This window comes from Scyliorhinus canicula, chromosome 18, assembly GCF_902713615.1.
Source record: "Scyliorhinus canicula chromosome 18, sScyCan1.1, whole genome shotgun sequence".
NCBI lineage: Eukaryota > Metazoa > Chordata > Chondrichthyes > Carcharhiniformes > Scyliorhinidae > Scyliorhinus > Scyliorhinus canicula.
The window spans coordinates 8,536,001-8,552,378 of NC_052163.1; the positions used below are offsets into that span (position 1 = coordinate 8,536,001).

Sequence of the window (16,378 nt, forward strand, 5' to 3'; positions counted from 1 at the left end):
TCATCCAAAACTTTGCTGTTTTGCATCCTAACGTATTCTCACTCATAGAACATAGAACAGTACAGGCCCTTCGGCCCTCGATGTTGTGCCGAGCAATGATCACCCTACTCAAACCCACGTATCCACCCTATACCCGTAACCCAACAACCCCCCCCTAACCTTACTTTTTAGGAAACTACGGGCAATTTAGCATGGCCAATCCACCTAACCCGCACAGCTTTGGACTGTGGGAGGAAACCGGAGCACCCGGAGGAAACCCACGCACACACGGGGAGGACGTGCAGACTCCGCACAGACAGTGACCCAGCCGGGAATCGAACCTGGGACCCTGGAGCTGTGAAGCATTTATGCTAACCACCATGCTATCGTGCTGCCCAAAATAACATTCGTAGTGGGCAGGATTTGAACCTGCGCGGGGAAACCCCAATGGATTTCTAGTCCATCACCTTAACCACTCGGCCACGACTACACTTTACTCCTTTACTCTTTTTCTCCCGAGCCTTCAATTCTTTCCGTTCCCTTTTTGATCCGAACTTATTCGAAGGTCTATAGCCTCCTTCAGTCCTACAAGACTTTAGAACTCTGCACTTTTTCAACTCTGGCCGCCTTGACCAGCCCTGATTTTAGTCACTCCACCATTGGCAGCTCTGCCTTCAGCTGCCAAAGTCTGTAACTCCCTCAGTAGACCTGCCCACTTCCATCTCTTTCTGTTCCATTAAAACATTTTTTTTTAAAGAGTACCCAATTTTGTTTTCCCCAATTAAGGGTCAATTTAGCGTGGCCAATCCAGCTAACCTGCACATCTTTGGGTTGTGGGTGTGAGACCCATGCAAACACTGGGAGAATGTGCAAACTCCACACTGGCAGTGACCCGGGGCCGAGATCGAACCCGGGACCTCAGCGTCGTAGGCAGCAGTGCTAGCCACTGTGCCACTTGCTTTCTGTTCCATTTTAACCAATCCTTTAAAACCTACCTCTTTGGTCAAGATTTTTTTTCCATCTATCCTGATATCTTTACATTGGCTACATATGGAATATTGTTTGATAACACTTGAAGCGCCTTGAGGTTTAAAAAAGCATTTAAGGTGCAATGGATGATGTAAGGCACAGCTATTCTAACATTTACATTCTATTTTCTGTGATTTTGATGGTGGTGATATGGAGGTTCTTGTGTGATCTGCTACGAGCAGCACTTGCAATAGAGAACAGTTACACCAAATAAAAGAGCTATTGCTTGACCCATATAAATGATAACACCACTGGATTGACACAGAAACATTTCTGAGCAGAATTTATCTCATTTATTAGTGACGTTGGCTGGTAGAGCTGGAATAAACCCTTCTTATCAGAGCAACCCGTGTCACACCACTCCAGATGACGGGTTGTTGATTAGAGTTCATTGTAGGTTGTCTTTGCCAGGGTCACATTTGGCCACTGTTGGAATGATATTTAACTATTCCTCTCCGTTCCAAGATTCACTCAACTCAAAAACCGGAGCCTTTCAAGCTGCGTTCTGCTCTTCTAAGGAGCAACAGGAGACTTGAGTGAAACATGACAGAATAGTCTTGACAGGGTAGATCTGGAAATAGTCTTGACAGGGTAGATCTGGAAAGAATGTTTCCTCTTGTGGGAAAATCAAGAACTTGGGAGTCACCGTTACAAAATAATGGGCCACCCATTTAGTGTACCTGAGGAAATATCTCTTCTGATTGTTGTGAGACTTTGGAACTCTGTTCCTTAAAGGTTGGTTGAAGCAGAGTCCTTAAGTATGCTTAAGGTGAGGGTAGATAGATCCTTGATAAGCAAGGGGGTGAAAGGTTACTCGGGGTAGGCAGGAATGTGAAGTTGAGGTTAAAATCAGATCAACCAAGATCTCATTGTGTGGTGGGACAGGCTGGAGGAGACTGAGGGGGCCTGCTACACCTCCTCATTCGTATGTGTTGTTGCATGTCATGTTTGTCGGGTTCTCTTTAACCAGCAGGTTTTTTTTTCCTCAGTGATTTTTCTTATGTGTAATTCTGTCTGAGGTATTTATTTGAGTTTGGAAGTCCTGGGATCGTCTCCTATGTGACATGACCAGTTTCATAGAATTATAGAATCTACGGAGCAGAAGGAGGCCATTGGGCCCAATGAGTTGACACTGGCCACTGAAAGAGCACCCTGACTAAGCCCACACTTCCACCCTATCCCCGTAACCCAGCAACCCCCACCTAACGTTTTGACACTATGGGGAAAGTTAGCCTGACCAGTCCACCTAACCTGCACATCTTTGGGCTGTGGGAGGAAACCGGAGCACCCGGAGGAAACCCACGCACACACGGGGAGGACGTGCAGACTCTGCACAGACGGTGACCCAAGCCGGGAAACGAAACCGGGACCCTGGAACTGTGAAAGCAACAGTGCTAACCACTGTGCTACCATGCCGCCCTTTAGTCTTCTTCAGTTTAGCCTTCAGTCCACTGGATTTCCATTCCTGCTGTGGTACCTGCTTGCCCGCACCTCCCAACCCCGGGCAAATGCCCACTGGCTGTGTTGGTGGACTGGCTTTGTCAGAGAGGAGGCCAGGCTGCAGATATCTTGCCACCTCTTGTGGTCTACAACACCCCAGCTTCTGGGGATAAAAACAGGGGGCAAATCTTCGTCTTTATTTCCCAGATACCAAAGTAATAGATTCAGTTTTTAAAAAAACTTGTAATGTCCAATCTGAAGACAACACCCTCGGTACTGCACTGGGGTGCCAGCCTGGACTTCTCCAAGTGCTCCCCTTCCAAACTGAGCCACGACGTATCTGACAAACAACATAACAACCCGTAGAACTGGTCCTGCTCTCACCATCTGCCTTGCCAATTGCTGTGAGCAGGGAGGCAGTAAAACAAAGCCAGAAGGGGCGCAGAAAGGTCTCCTTCTAGCCGTTGGAGAGCAAACCTCTGACTGTCTAGTTCAAAGTGCACTAACTTGAACAGGGTTCCACCTGCTATGTTCAACGCCACTTTGTCACAGCGCTAGTGTGGAGTAATCTGGACTTTGGTTACCCATTGCAAGACCCAAACCAATTCTGGTTAAAACAGCTGGAATCGTTTTTCAATGCCAAAGGATTTCACTGAAAAAGCTTTTTTTTGAAATTATGCATGTGTTTGATGCTAAGACTCTTCCTGCTGTGTGCCATCCCCCTACTGCTTCCATGGGCTCCAGAGGAAACTTGCAGCACCTCATGTGCCTCCCCATTGACTCCAGATCTGCTATTGGCTGGAGCAGAGAGAAAAATATGTCTGAAGGAGCTGAAAGATGAGTTTAATAAACTGGGAGGAACTAACTGTCACAAAGAGAAGCAAGCCACCCTGTCATCATAGTGAATTCTAAGGAATTGCAGAACATCAGGCACAAAGAGCTTGATGAAAATATATGTTTTTGTAAGTGTTTGGCTTGTTTGTTCCCTTCAATATTCTGCTTGAAGCTTACTGTCTGATCCCATTCCAATTGTTAAACCACCCAAAGTATCAAATATGTGACAGCACTGCATTACCAGATGAATCACTTGTGTTCTAAATCCCTCTAGCTAATGAATAAGATGCAAATGTCTAAAGCACTGCGTAGGATTATCATTCCTTCCTACTTGTCATGCTTTAATCTCACTTCTTCATACTTCGAAGAGCACCATTTACTCTTGGTGTGTAGCTATTTTAATGTTACTTGCTCCGTCAGTAAGCGTTACCTGTATAAATACCATCTGAGGTGGAATGATGACATTAGCTACTTGTGCTGAACAATCATGCACAGGATATGGCAGTGTCTCGTTGGTTCCCATATGAAGCACTCTCTGCGGTTATCAGGCAAAAAGGGGAGCAGGCGTATGGCAACGCTATATGGAGAGTAGGCGTGTGAGTGAGTCACCACTGACAACTCCTGGTCACTTCCCGCAACCTGATTATGTAACATCTTTCGGGAGTCTTGAGGAAAAAATGCCTCTCTTTCTGGTGCCAGTTGGAAGTCATGACTTGCTTCAAGGAATATTTTCTTCCTCTTAAACTTTCAAGATTTCACCTCCCTGCATCACCAGCATTTATCATTCTCCCTTTTGTAGTAACACAAGTGCTGCATTAGTTTGAGCTTCTGCTAGAGTGTGAAGCCCCCCCCCCCCATACCACAACGCCAGTGCTGTTTAAGGATGCATACAGGAGGATGTGTAAAGCGTCGAAAGAGTGGTTAGCACTGCTGCCTCATGGCGCCGAGGACCCGGGTTCGGCCCCCGGGTCACTGTCCGTGTGGAGTTTGCACGTTCTCCCTGTGTCAGCGTGGGTCACCCCCTCCCACCCACAACCCAAAAAGATGTGCAGGGCAGGTGGATTGGCCATGCAAAATTGCCCCTTAATTGGGAAAATAAAAATAAAAAAGTGTAAAACATGAAAGAAAAGAGGATTTTGTGAGCAGTCTGCCGTTTGAATTTACAGGGCAGTAGGAGGCCATTCGGCCCATCGAGTCCGCACCGGCCCTTGGAAAGAGCACCCCACTTAAGCCCACACCTCCTTCCCACACCTGTAACCCCACCTAACTTTTTGGGCACTAAGGGCAATTTAGCATGGCCAGTCCACCTAACCTGCACATCTTTGGACTGTGGGAGGAAACCGGAGCACCCGGAGGAAACCCACGCAGACACTGGGAGAATGTTCAGACTCCGCACAGCCAGTGACCCAAGCCGGGAATCTAACCTGGGACCCTGGACCTGTGGCACAGTGCCATCCGATTCTGTCACTGATACTGGGTTGGGTAATTTACTGAGGACATGGAGGTCCAGTTGGATTGAATTTAATCTCCGCTCCCAAGAGACAATGAGCAAAGTTCCTGAATATTAATTCAACTTTGAGATTTATACTTTTGATGTCTAGCATTCTGCAGGCAACCTCTCCAGTAATCCTAAAAAATTGGGTGGTTATTTGCGCCAATCCACGGATCTTATCCATTAATATTTATCCATAACAAATCTAATTGGCTCTGCATTATCCACTATTGCTGGGCATCTGTCACCATCCATTCCTCACTGGCACAAACGTAATTCCCTCTCAACTGAAGTCTTGCATGAGCCATTCATGTTTTGTGCTAACAGTTGGAATACAAATTTGAATAGCCTCGTTTTGAAACCAGATTATTCATCTCTTTCTGATGTTTTTCAAGATGTGAATGGTATTCTCTCGTTCTTTTTCTCGCTCTTGCTTTCTGAACTGCTGCCCACCATGTTAAGATTGTTGTTCGGTGCGCCGGTACTCAAAGATTAGGTTGTAAGAGTTCATTGAGAACAAGCGTCAATCTTGGTTCATTGGACAGAAAGACGAGGGTTCAAATCCTCTCCAGAGAGGTGAGCTTGTAATGTAGGCTGAGGTTCTGAGGGAGTGCTGCATTGTCATAGTGCCATCTTTTCACTGTAAAATTAAACAAAGGCCCCAATCTGCTCTCTCCCTAAGACATTAAGACCCAAGGGCGCGATGGAAGATCACCAGCGTGGTTCTTTTTTATTTTAAATAATTTTTATTGGAATTTTTTACAGAAAATATAAAATATAACGACAAACAATGAAATGCAACAAAATAACCCATAATAACTGTAACACCCCCCAGACCGTATCAACGCATGTATCACATCCCCCCACCCCCCCAACCCCAATAAACAACAAGAGAACTTAAGAATAAATTAAAATTAAATAAACAAACATAGTCATCGTCCTCCCCCCGGGTTGCTGCTGCTACTGTCCCAGTACCCTATCGTTGAGCCAGAAAGTCGAGGAAAGGTTGCCACCGCCCAAATAACCCTTGTACCGATCCTCTCAGGATGAATTTGACCTTCTCTAGCTTAATAAAACCCGCCATGTTATTGATCCAGGTCTCCACGCTTGGGGGCCTCGCATCCTTCCATTGGAGCAAGATCCTCCGTCGGGCTATTAGGGACGCAAAGGCCAGCACACCGGCCTCTTTCGCCTCCTGCACTCCCAGCTCCACCCCAACCCCAAAAATCGCGAGTCCCCATCCTGGCTTGACCCTGGATCCCACCACCCTCGACACTGTCCTCGCCACCCCCTTCCAGAACTCCTCCAATGCCAGGCATGCCCAGAACATATGGGCATGGTTCGCTGGACTCCCCGAACACCTGCAGATACCTGAACATGTTTCCCGGGGGGAGCCCAAATTTCTCCTCCAACTCCCCCAGGCTCGCAAACCTCCCATCAATAAACAGGTCCCTCAGCTGTCTAAGGCCCGCTCTGCACCATCCCTGAAATCCCCCATCAATGTTCCCCGGGACGAACCTATGGTTCCCCCTTAACGGAGCCTCCATCGAGCCCCCCACTTCTCCCCTATGTCGCCTCCACTGCCCCCAAATCTTGAGGGTAGCCGCCACCACCGGACTCGTGGTATACCTCGTAGGAGGGCGCGGCCACGGCGCCGTTACCAGGGCCCCCAGGCTTGTATCTCCACAGGACGCTCTCTCCATCCGTTTCCATGCTGCCCCCTCCCCCTCCATCACCCTCCACTTGCACACCATCGACACATTGGCCGCCCAATAATACCCCGAGAGATTGGGTAACGCCAGACCCCCTCATCTCTACCCCGCTCCAAGAAGACCCTCTTCACCCTCGGGGTCCCATGCGCCCAAACAAATCCCATGATGCTGCTGGTCACCCTTCTAAAAAAGGCCCTAGAGATAAAGATGGGCAAACACTGGAAGAGGAACAAGAACCTCGGGAGAACCGTCATTTTGACGGACTGCACTCTACCCGCCAGCGATAGCGGCACCATGTCCCACCTTTTAAATTCCTCCGCCATCTGCTCCACCAGCCTGGTAAAATTAAGCTTATGGAGAGTCCCCCAGCTCCTAGCCACCTGCACCCCCAGGTATCTGAAACTCTTCACTGCCCTCTTAAACGGGAGCTTCCCAATTCCCTCCTCCTGATCTCCCGGGTGCACTACAAATACCTCGCTCTTTCCTAAATTTAATTTGTAGCCCGAGAAGCCCCCAAATTCCGCTAACCAGGGTGGTTCTGATGGAAAAGTCATCGACCTGTAATGCGTATCTGTTTTTCTCTCCACCGATGCTCCTCGACTTGAAGTGTATTTCTCTCATTTTCTGTTCGTACTGGAAATGCTAGAAATCTGAAGCATTTTGCTTTTGCAGTTCCTCCAACTTATTGTTTCCCTCCAAACATATCAGTTGGTTATTTTGTTGTCTCTTCAATCAGTCTACAGCCCAGCCTGTAATTTCAGAATGGTTAGTGAGCTGGGAGAGGGACGAAGGCTGCTGAGGCATGTTATGTGGTCAGTGTGTAAGAGATATTGTAACATGTCATCCTTGCTCTTCAGTGTTTCAGGTTTCCACTCGGCGAGCCACCGATCTTGATTTCAAACTAAATTATTGACAGGGGGACTGGGAACAGAGTTCACGTCGGAATATTCTGTCTCACTCCACGCCATGATGTTTTGCTTGGCCAATCTACAATCCAACAGACGCACCGATTTGGGAAGGTCCTGAGTTCAATCTTCATGATTTGGGTGATTTCAGTGGGGGTGGGATTGCGGGGCTGCCATGGACCTCACGACTTCTGACACTAGTACAACTGGAGGGTGCCTTAAGGGCATGTATCCATTACAGTGCACCTGGCTGACCTCCCATTTTCCACCCAACCTAAAATTAAGGTCATCCATCACTTGAACTAAACCCCATTCACCCACCAACGGTGTGCTCACCCACCTACGTTGCCTCTCCATCTGGCATTGCTGTTTATAAAAATGTCATTCTGGTTTTAAAACCTCTCCATAGTCTTTCCTCTGCCCCAAAACCCTCCGAAGAATTCCATTTTGGGCCACTTTTGTGTATTCCTGATTTTCATTGCTCCAGAATTGGTCGCCGTGCCTTTAGTTGCCAAGGCCTTAAAGAATTTCCTCCCAAAATCTCTACCTCTTTATTTCTGTCTCCTTTTAAGACATTCTCCAAATCCTACTTCTTTGACCAAGCGTTTGGTCATCTGATCTGGCATCTCCTTTTGTTGGACAATACTCCCGTAAAGTGAGCTGGGACATTTTCCTACATTTAAAAGGTGCTATATAAATACATCCTGTTGTTACCAAGCACGAGCTTGCTCCTTCAGGAGAAAACAGGGCACCTATATGGTAGCTCACTGCAGGGCACCTTGAACAGTTTCTGAAGCTAGCTGTACCACTGTTTTTGAGACTGAGCTAATTCTTCCAGTTGTGGTAGTAATTTGTTTGCTGGTTTCTTTGGCCTGTGTACTTGGTGCCGTTATTAACCTTAATTGAAACAGAGTTCATTGTGGTGGCTGGAGACACAGGGAAATATTACACTTGGGATTGTGTGTGTAATGGATACCAAACAAGGTCATTAGAGTTTGTTCAGTTGAGCTGTTCTGAGCTGAAAGAAATCTCTTACTGGGCTGTTTTATGGTTGGTTGTTATATTATATGCAACTTGAATTGAGCAGATGTGATAAAGTACATTGTTGCCCTCTGTTTCAGAGTCAATCCCAGTGACTGACGTTCCTTAATGGTTTTCAATCTTTGACAACCAGTTTGAGATAATTGGAAACTTCTTGCTAATTCTTCCTTCTTGTCAGTACGGCATCTGTTTCACAGGGGGGGGGGGGGGGGGGGGGGGAATTGGATCATTACTGGGAACCTCAGCAAAAATGGGAACACAGATTGGTGCACGGTTTGAGACAGAGTGCTGATTGTGAGTTCAAATTCAAATCTGCAATTTGTTTGTTATCAAATTGAGAAGCCGAGTTAGATGGTTGGCAGTGCTCGGTAGTCACTGCGAGATCAAGGTAAGGGGAAGCAAAAGTTATGTCACCATAAGATATAGGAGCAGAATTAGGCCACTCGGCCCATCGAGCCCACTCTGCCATTCAATCATGGCTGATATTTTTCTCATCCCTATTCTCCTGCCTTCTCCCTGTAACCCCTGATCCCCTTAATCAAGAACCTATCTATCTCTGTCTTCAAGACACTCAGTGATTTGGCCTCCACAACTTTCTGTGGCAAAGAGTTCCACAGACTCACCACCTTCTGGATGAAGAAACTTTTCCTCATCTTTGTTTTAAAGGATTGTCCCTTTAGTCTGAGATGGTGTCCTCTGGTTTTAGTTTCTCCTACAAGTGGAAACATCCTCTCCATGTCCACTCTATTCAGGCCTCGCAGTATCCTGTAAGTTTCAATAAGATTCCCCCCCTCATCCTTCTAAACTCCAATGAGTACAGACCCAGAGTCCTTAACCGTTCCTCATGCGACAAGCTCTTCATTCCAGGGATCGTTCTTGTGAACCTCCTCTGGACCCTTTCCAAGGTCAGCTGAAGCTTCTATTTTGTGGGGAGAAAGGAGCCTTTGGAAAGACTTGAGTTGGAGACAGTGCTGCAAATTCTGGGGTCAGTGCAAAGAGGGGGAGTTAGTGAAACTCCGACTGGGCGCGAGGAAATGCCTGTATGGAGAGATTGCACGTAAAATCACCGGCTCTACCCCATTGCACTTTGTTCCTGAGCTCTGCTGAACAGGCTTGGATTTGGGATGTTTGCTGCACTGTGGCCTCTGTATTCTGGGCAGGGAATGGCTGTGAAGGTGGATTTGGGATGTTTGCTGCACTGTGGCCTCTGTATTCTGGGCAGGGAATGGCTGTGAAGGTGGATTTGGGATGTTTGCTGCACTGTGGCCTCTGTATTCTGGGCAGGGACTGGATGTCAGCTGAGCACCAAATGTGACTCTTCACACTGTGGCTGCTGCTGCTATTTGATTGGCCCATAGTTGATGGAGTTGATCCCCTCTTTTGTTTTTCATACTAGATCCTTCCTCCTGCTTGGAAGCGATATGAAATATTAATGATTTAATTGAATTTGTTTATGCAGGGCAGCACGGTGGCGCAGTGGGTTAGCACTGCTGCCTCGTGGCGCCGGGGTCCTGGGTTCGATCCCGGCTCTGGGTCACTGTCCGTGTGGAGTTTGCACATTCTCCACGTGTTTGCAGAGGATGTGCAGGGTAGGTGGATTGGCCATGCTGAACTGACCCTTATTTGGAAAAAAAATGAATTGGGTACTCTAAATATATTTTTAAAAAAAGTTAGTTTATGCAATTCAGCAGAAGCCAGTGCAATAATAACTACAGATGTGAAAGAGATTGATCCATATCTTAGTCATTCCATAACTGTCACTTCTTAAGGTGTTGGTGGTGGCAAAATCATGGTTTACAACAAATAATTTCATTCTTGGAACTTGGAGGCTTATTTCATCATTTATTGTTGTGTTTCTTAAATACCTCAACTATTAAGTTATTTGTTAAACTCTCTGTTTTCAGCAGAACACCTGTTTGTTGCAAGAAGGCTGTTCAACCACATTCTTGTATATTGGACAACCGAGCCTGGAAGGCTGTGTTTATTTCTCTTGCATGTAATAATTCCTGTAAAATACAGAATTCCATTGCTGGGGTGGGCAAGTATTCTCCCCCCCCCCCCCCCCCCCCCCCCCCCCCCAAATCAGCTCTGTGTTCTGAACGCTGGCCTGATTTGTTGGTACTGATCTCTGTGTTACATTGTGATTACACTATTGCCTATAAACATCAGAGATGCCTTCAGATCCAAAGTATAGAACATTTTGATGAAAAGGTGTTATTTTAAAAAATATATAGATTTTGCTTTGTGTTTGATATCTCCCTGCGGTGACTGACATCCACTCATCAGTGTCTACGTCTAACAGGAAACCTTTTTCTGTTTTTGTTGAAATCTGGCAGTGTTGTTGCTTGAATCTGATCATTTTCAATTTCCTTGGTAACCTTATCATTTTGACATTTACAAACACAAGCATAAGAAATAGGAGCAGGATTTGGCCATGTACTACCAAGTTTCCTCTACCATTCAATATGATCATGGCTGATCTTCAACCTTGACTCCATTTTCCCATCCCATATCCCCATATTCCTCAAATCCCTTTGAGTCCGAAAGTGTCTCAATCGGCAACTTGAATAAACCCGATGACTTGAGCCTCTGAATAGCTACCCTCTTGAGCGAAGGAATTTCTCCACCCTAAATGATCGACCCAGTATCCTGAGACTGTGCCTCCTAGTTTTCAGTCAGCGGAAACAACCTTTCTGTCCATTTGAGGAAAAATAAATGGATTACAATGAGATCGGCGGCACAGTGGTTAACACTGCTGCATCACTTCTCCAGGAATCCGGGTTCATTTCCAGGCCTTGGGTGACTGTATGTGTGGAGTTTGCAGCCCCCCCCCCCGGGGTCACTGTGGATTTCCTCCCGGTTCTCCATCCGGTTCCTCCCACAGCCCAAAGAGGTGCAGGTTAGGTGGATTGGCCATCATAAAATTTCCCCTTGGTGTCCGAAGATGTGTAGGTTGGGTAGGGTTACAGGGATAGGGCAAGGTGGGGTCTACCTAGGTAGGGTGCTCTTTGAGAGGGTCAGTGCTGACTTAATGGGCTGAATGGCCTCTTTCTGCACTGCAGGAATTCTGAGCTCAGCCCTCATTCTTCTCCACTCCATCCGAGTATGGAGGTGTACAGCTCCCACTTTCCACATAAGACCTCCTTTAATTGCAGAATTCTGTTTGAGTCTAACTGAAATATTTTCCCCACATAATGTGGCTGGGACTGGCCAGGTCGGCACATGCGCCTACCTACCTAACTGAGCGAGTGGCTGGCCCATTGGACTTGACCACATTGCTGTGGATTTGGAGCCATGTTCAGACCCGGCCAAGCGAGGACAGCGGATTTTCTTGACATTTGGTACATCACAATCTGGTAATATCAATAATGAAGGGCACAACCAGCTTTTTATTGTAGATTTATTTAAATATTTGAATTAAATTCTGCAGCTGTCACAGTGGGATTTGAATTTGTATCCGGATCATTAGTCCAGGCCTCTTGTTATTGTTCCAGTAACATTACTCTGAGGATATGGAGCACAGTTAAATGTGAACTGGTTGTCTGGTTGGGGGGGGGGGGGGGGGAGAGGGGGGATGATGAGAACATGGATCCAGAGAATTGTTTCAGAGTCTCATGCGTACTGAGATTGTGCTGCACACTATTCCTCACTTCAAGGATGTGCCAGACAGATCCAGTATCATTTGTAACTAAATGTGACGGCATTTAGCATCTCCCCTCCTGTCACCATGCTTACTGACAATGAGAGCTTTACTTCTTGCAGCTGAGGCATTGGAGAATCCATTTACTCACTGGAACTTTTTCTTCTCTTTCTTGGCGTTTCCTTGACTCCCTGCTTGGGAGTCTGTTTGGGGAGGGGGGGGGGGGGAGGGGGGGGGGGGATATCTCTCCAATTCCTCCTTCCAATGGGCTGAGCCAATAAATCTCAAACAAATCTCATTGAATTCTCCTCTTAGCTTTCTCAGCTCCAGTCTCCTTTTGCTCCAGTCCCTCCTCGTAGCTACTGTTCCCCTTTGTTGGCATTGCCCAGTGAATCTCTCTTGCAGATTCTCTGTGGCTTTCGTGACCCCCTGTTATGTTCAGAGGACCCCATCCTATGATTTAACCACTGCCATTTTACAAATATGGAGGTGTTTCGAGGGTAAAGATTAAGGTGTTGCTCTTTCTGCAATAACCTGCAGGTCTGAGAGTGTGACATTGACTATTTCTGTTACATTTTACCATGGCTGTTGCTCAGTAAAATGCAGACAAGGAATGTTTTGGCATCTAAATGCTCAGTAACTCTTTCCTGCAATTAGGTTTCAGTATGATCAATTTTCCAATATTTGGTGCAATCTGAACTAAAAGCAGATTGTGATGGAGATTACCCTGAGAATTGTTCAGTTTAGTGAGCTGTTAGCTTCCTGTCCTCCCCCACCCCCCCTTCTCTCCTGTCCTCCCCCCCCCTTTCTCTCCTGTACTCCCCACCTCCCCCCCCCCCCCCCGCCCCCTTCTCTCCTGTACTCTCTCACTATGTGTCCCTTGTTGTTTGTTGATTCCCAGATGTGCGATAGATGAAATTTGTCTTTACTCGGTATGACCTGGTTTTGGAATGGGCGTGCCCTGTCCTGTTGGGCTTTGAAGGTCGGGGGTGTGGGGTGGAAGGGAATGGTCGTGGTGGGAGATAGAAGAGGAGGTACATGGGACATTTGAGCCTCCCACCTTTTTGTCCCCATCATCAGGGAAACGACAAATGGAGGTTGGATATCCCCCTCCAGAAAGGGCCACGAGAGGCTGGGAAGGTCAGATCCTGTCCAGCCACAATAAGCATGATTTGTTGAATGGGCGAGGGAGTGAATAAGATCTGTGTTTGATGGTTGCTGAAAGGTTTGTGTGGGACGGTTTCATTTAACAGCATTCTTCAGCCTAAGAAGCTGCATCTATTCATGTCTAGTGTTATTTCCTTGACAACATACCTGAAGTTATAATAAAATTGACAAGTTGCCCAACTGTTTTTCCAAGAAAGAAATGTATACAGAAAACCTATTGAAGTGTCAGAAGAGTGAGGAATCATGGGCAAAGAAGACAAAGACATGCCAATTGACAGAGTTGGCGTAATGCCACAAACTAAGTCAGTGAAAATATGTAGCCTGACGTTTGAAGAAGGAGGCAGAGAGAATGAAGCATGAAATACAGACCTTAATGACGTGAAGGGAATAGAGACACCCACTGATCATTTTATATTTGGATATAATCTGAATTTCAATAGCAAACCATTTGAGGAAGGTGTGGGGACGTGTCCTTCACAGTGGTCAAGCATGCAGCTATTCTATCAACCATGATAATGAATTGACTCAAAGGTCTCCTACTCCTGTTTTTGATGTATTTTCTAAGTTTAAGAGAAGATAGGTTGGCCGAGGCTTGGATGGTTGTGAAGGGACATCATACACCTCCCAAATTTCAATTAAACACACTTCCTTTCACAGGGGCTTTTCACAGTAACTTCATTTGAAGCCTACTTGTGACAATAAGTGATTTTCTTTCTTTCTTCTTTCTTATCATTAGAATGACCCATTCCTGTGTAGTAACATTGGAGTTATTGGGCTGCATTCTCCATTTCTGAGACTGTGTTGATGCCAGTGGAGCATGGCCACGACAGAAATATCGGTGCCAAATCCTCACCGAGGGTATAACACCAGTGCCGAGTGAAACTCCCGCGGATCGTGCCGAGAATGGCCGGGCCACGCATGCGCACAGCTGACGACCTGCACCAGTCAAACCGTAAAACATGGCGCCGGCCGTGCGTGAACCCAACCCGCCAACTGTGACCACATCCTGGCCATCCAGCCCTAGCAGAAGCCCAGCCAGCGGTATGGATCCTGACTGAGTGTGGCGGTACTGGACACTTGTTCGCAGCCGGCTCGCTGGGTTCCCGCATGCTCGGACCTCGCGTGGCTCGTGTCATTGGGAACTCGGCCCATCGGGGACGGAACATCGTGGGTGGGCCAGCCGATCACACGCCAACAGCGTTGAAACGGCGCGTGGAGCACCTCGCGATGACACCGGTTTGGAGGGGACAGACCGGCATCAAACTGCCGCCGGCCCCGATTCCCACATCGGAATCCTTCCTCCACCCGATCGCCGATTGCGATTCTGCCGTTGGGCTACGGAGAACCCAGCCCATTGTGTCTCCCAGTGTTTCACTGAGAATAGTTTCCTGCTGCTGTTCAGATCCCATAACCCTGAATATTCCTCTTTATCAAGCAACTGTTGAATCATCTTTTAAAAATGCACAGAATCTACATTGCGTGTGGTTGCCTGCTGCCTCCATACTGTGCTAAAATTCAGACTCAGGTGGTGTCCCTGGATCCTTAGAACAGTACAGACATTTGGCCTATCGAGTCTGAGCCAGCTCTCGTCAATTGCTATCTTTCCTTCTGGGCCCTGGACAACACCAACCGTGGGTCGCAAAACTTATCAGTTCTTCGCTTCATGATTGTTGGTGTCCTCCATTATGGCCCCTGACTGTTCACCTATGTTTCTCAGGACTGTACCGTGTCTTAAGAGAAAATATCCTCATTGTAGTCCCTTCCTGGGGTTTGCAGCTGGTCTGGTTATACAACAGCGAGCTGATAATTAAGCTTCTTTTATAAATGGAAACAAAAGCTCTAATGCACATTGAGCTTGCTTCATGGGAATGTATAATATTTCAGAGCAGTGCTGTGACCGCTTGCAGTAATTGGATTGGTGAGCTGGTAGTTAGGGATCATGCCCTCGTGTGTGGGTGTTTCAGAACCTTTTTTGTTTGTTTCTCCATTTCTATTTTGCCTGATCTGTGACTCTGTGTGTCCGTCACTGGAAACCTTCCAATTTTCAGTCACAGGGCCCAAGTTGAGGAGGTTGAAGTCAGCTGAGGAAGAGCTGATCTTGCAGTGACAGACTGATGAATAATATATTGGGCAGCGAATGGGAGGGTGTTCTGCTTAGCTGTACACAGTGGACCCGTGTTGATATCCTGCCATATATTGCAGATTTTGTGACTGCCATCCCTCTTCCCTAAATTATGTTGCAAAAAGATTTTGATTAATCCATTATAATCCTGTGGTTTTCACTGCGTCAGAGATCAGCTTAATTCAATGCCTGTAGTAAGTGCAGCCTATCCTGTAAATACATGGATGCTGCCCAGGAGTGCCATTAATTGATTATTTAAAAAATATATATATTTCACACCTATAACCCAGCAACATTCATCTGTTGCCCTTGCCCTTCCCGTTTATTCAACCTTGTGCTTCTCGAATGTTTTTGTTCGTGCGAGTGCCTTGTTTGTGGGGTGGGTACTGCTCAGACTTGTTTTTGAGTGGTTGCCGTTTCCCCTGTGGAGGGACAACAGGACAAAGCACTCGATACAATCATCAAAATGTAACCAGGGTTTTATGTTGGCATAAAAAAACAGTCAGTAGTAACAGACCAGGCCTGGGTGGAGGGGAAGGACAGGCTGAGTTCACTGGTGCAATAGAGTAAACTGTTTTTTCATCCCTCCCTCTTTACGCCATAAGATACGGGAGCAGATTTGGCTCATCAACTCCACCATTCGATCATGGCTATGTTTCTCATCCCCATTGTCCTGCCTTCTTCCCATAACACCAGATCCCCTGATTTAAAAAAAATAAAATAAATTTAGAATCCCCAATTATTTTTTTACCCAATTGAGGGGCAATTTAGCGTGGCCAATCCAGCTAACCAGCACATCTTTGGGTTGTGGGGGTGAAACCCACACAAACACGGGGAGAATGTGCAAACTCCACACGGACAGAATGACCCAGGGCCGGGATTCAAACCCGGGTCCTCAGTGCCACAGTCCCAGTGCTAACCACTGTGCCACCGTGCTGCCCCCTGATCCCCTTATTAATCAAGAACCTACCTATCTCTGACTTAAAGACACTCGGGCATTTGGGCTCCACTGCTTGC

At 46.9% G+C, this 16,378-nt stretch overlaps 1 non-coding gene across 1 annotated transcript; it reads right to left on the reverse strand.

The window, feature by feature from the left end:
- Positions 1–387: 387 nt before the first annotated feature.
- trnas-aga lies at positions 388–469 on the reverse strand. Its single transcript has one exon. It is a non-coding gene; the product is annotated as a tRNA-Ser (tRNA).
- Positions 470–16,378: the final 15,909 nt, after the last annotated feature.